Source organism: Oryzias latipes, chromosome 6 (genome assembly GCF_002234675.1).
Source record: "Oryzias latipes chromosome 6, ASM223467v1".
Lineage (NCBI taxonomy): Eukaryota > Metazoa > Chordata > Actinopteri > Beloniformes > Adrianichthyidae > Oryzias > Oryzias latipes.
The window spans coordinates 31,927,603-31,931,305 of NC_019864.2; positions in this window are offsets into that span (position 1 = coordinate 31,927,603).

Consider the following 3,703-nt stretch of genomic DNA (forward strand, 5'->3'; position numbering starts at 1 on the left):
CCAGTGGATGGTCTTTAAACACTTGTGAGTGGTCTTTAAACACCCATGGATGGTCTTTAAACACTTTTGGGTGGTCTTTAAACACCAGTGGATGGTCTTTAAACACGTGTGGGTGGTCTTGAAAGACTTTTGGGTTGTCTTTTAACACTTGTGGGTGGTCTTAAAACACTTTTGGGTGGTCTTTTAACACTTTTGGGTGGTCTTTTAACACTTTTGGGTGGTCTTAAAACACTTGCGGGTGGTCTTTAAACACTTTTGGGTGGTCTTTAAACAGCCATGGATGGTCTTGAAAGACTTTTGGGTGGTCTTTAAAGACTTTTGGGTGGTCTTTTAACACTTGTGGGTGGTCTTTTAACACTTGTGGGTGGTCTTTAAAGACTTTTGGGTGGTCTTTTAACACTTGTGGGTGGTCTTAAAAAACTTGTGGGTGGTCTTTAAACACCCATGGATGGTCTTTAAAAACTTTTGGGTGGTCTTTAAACACCAGTGGATGGTCTTTAAAGACGTGTGGGTGGTCTTTAAAGACTTTTGGGTGGTCTTTTAACACTTGTGGGTGGTCTTTAAACACGTGTGGGTGGTCTTTTAACACTTGTGGGTGGTCTTAAAACACTTGTGGGTGCACTTTCAACACTTGTGGGTGCTATTTAAACACTTGTGGGTGGTCTTTTAACACTTGTGGGTGGTCTTTAAAGACTTGTGGGTGGTCTTTTAACACTTGTGGGTGGTCTTAAAACACTTGTGGGTGCTCTTAAAACACTTGTGGGTGCTATTTAAACACTTGTGGGTGGTCTTTTAACACTTTTGGGTGGTCTTAAAACACTTTTGGGTGGTCTTTTAACACCCATAGATGGTCTTTAAACACTTGTGGGTGGTCTTAAAACACTTTTGGGTGGTCTTAAAACACTTGTGGGTAGTCTTTAAACACTTGTGGGTGGTCTTAAAACACTTGTGGGTGGTCTTAAAAAACTTGTGGGTGGTCTTAAAACACGTGTGGGTGGTCTTAAAACACTTGTGGGTGGTCTTTAAACACCAGTGGATGGTCTTTAAACACTTGTGAGTGGTCTTTAAACACCCATGGATGGTCTTTAAACACTTTTGGGTGGTCTTTAAACACCAGTGGATGGTCTTTAAACACGTGTGGTTGGTCTTGAAAGACTTTTGGGTTGTCTTTTAACACTTGTGGGTGGTCTTAAAACACTTTTGGGTGGTCTTTTAACACTTTTGGGTGGTCTTAAAACACTTTTGGGTGGTCTTAAAACACTTGCGGATGGTCTTTAAACACTTTTGGGTGGTCTTTAAACAGCCATGGATGGTCTTGAAACACTTTTGGGTGGTCTTTAAAGACTTTTGGTTGGTCTTTTAACACTTGTGGGTGGTCTTTTAACACTTGTGGGTGGTCTTAAAACACTTGTGGGTGCTCTTTAAACACTTGTGGGTGCTCTTTAAACACTTGTGGGTGGTCTTTTAACACTTGTGGGTGGTCTTTAAAGACTTTTGGGTGGTCTTTTAACACTTGTGGGTGGTCTTAAAACACTTGTGGGTGGTCTTTAAACACCCATGGATGGTCTTTAAACACTTTTGGGTGGTCTTTAAACACCCATGGATGGTATTTAAACACTTGTGGGTGGTCTTTAAAGACTTTTGGGTGGTCTTTTAACACTTGTGGGTGGTCTTTAAAGACTTTTGGGTGGTCTTTTAACACTTGTGGGTGGTCTTAAAACACTTGTGGGTGGTCTTTAAACACCCATGGATGGTCTTTAAACACTTTTGGGTGGTCTTTAAACACCAGTGGATGGTCTTTAAAGACGTGTGGGTGGTCTTTAAAGACTTTTGGGTGGTCTTTTAACACTTGTGGGTGGTCTTTAAACACGTGTGGGTGGTCTTTTAACACTTGTGGGTGGTCTTAAAACACCAGTGGATGGTCTTTAAACACTTGTGAGTGGTCTTTAAACACCCATGGATGGTCTTTAAACACTTTTGGGTGGTCTTTAAACACCAGTGGATGGTCTTTAAACACGTGTGGGTGGTCTTGAAAGACTTTTGGGTTGTCTTTTAACACTTGTGGGTGGTCTTAAAACACTTTTGGGTGGTCTTTTAACACTTGTGGGTGGTCTTAAAACACTTGTGGGTGCTCTTTAAACACTTGTGGGTGCTATTTAAACACTTGTGGGTGGTCTTTTAACACTTGTGGGTGGTCTTTAAAGACTTGTGGGTGGTCTTTTAACACTTGTGGGTGGTCTTAAAACACTTGTGGGTGCTCTTAAAACACTTGTGGGTGCTATTTAAACACTTGTGGGTGGTCTTTTAACACTTTTGGGTGGTCTTAAAACACTTTTGGGTGGTCTTTAAACACCCATAGATGGTCTTTAAACACTTGTGGGTGGTCTTAAAACACTTTTGGGTGGTCTTAAAACACTTGTGGGTAGTCTTTAAACACTTGTGGGTGGTCTTAAAACACTTGTGGGTGGTCTTAAAAAACTTGTGGGTGGTCTTAAAACACGTGTGGGTGGTCTTAAAACACTTGTGAGTGGTCTTTAAACACCCATGGATGGTCTTTAAACACTTTTGGGTGGTCTTTAAACACCAGTGGATGGTCTTTAAACATGTGTGGGTGGTCTTGAAAGACTTTTGGGTTGTCTTTAAACACGTGTGGGTGGTCTTGAAAGACTTTTGGGTTGTCTTTTAACACTTGTGGGTGGTCTTAAAACACTTTTGGGTGGTCTTTTAACACTTTTGGGTGGTCTTAAAACACTTTTGGGTGGTCTTAAAACACTTGCGGGTGGTCTTTAAACACTTTTGGGTGGTCTTTAAAGACTTTTGGGTGGTCTTTTAACACTTGTGGGTGGTCTTTTAACACTTGTGGGTGGTCTTAAAACACTTGTGGGTGCTCTTTAAACACTTGTGGGTGGTCTTTAAAGACTTTTGGGTGGTCTTTTAACACTTGTGGGTGGTCTTAAAACACTTGTGGGTGGTCTTTAAACACCCATGGATGGTCTTTAAACACTTTTGGGTGGTCTTTAAACACCAGTGGATGGTCTTTAAAGACGTGTGGGTGGTCTTTAAAGACTTTTGGGTGGTCTTTTAACACTTGTGGGTGGTCTTTAAACACGTGTGGGTGGTCTTTTAACACTTGTGGGTGGTCTTAAAACACCAGTGGATGGTCTTTAAACACTTGTGAGTGGTCTTTAAACACCCATGGATGGTCTTTAAACACTTTTGGGTGGTCTTTAAACACCAGTGGATGGTCTTTAAACACGTGTGGGTGGTCTTGAAAGACTTTTGGGTTGTCTTTTAACACTTGTGGGTGGTCTTAAAACACTTTTGGGTGGTCTTTTAACACTTTTGGGTGGTCTTTTAACACTTTTGGGTGGTCTTAAAACACTTTTGGGTGGTCTTTAAACACTTTTGGGTGGTCTTTAAACAGCCATGGATGGTCTTGAAACACTTTTGGGTGGTCTTTAAGGACTTTTGGGTGGTCTTTTAACACTTGTGGGTGGTCTTTTAACACTTGTGGGTGGTCTTTAAAGACTTTTGGGTGGTCTTTTAACACTTGTGGGTGGTCTTAAAAAACTTGTGGGTGGTCTTTAAACACCCATGGATGGTCTTTAAACACTTTTGGGTGGTCTTTAAACACCAGTGGATGGTCTTTAAAGACGTGTGGGTGGTCTTTAAAGACTTTTGGGTGGTCTTTTAACACTTGTGG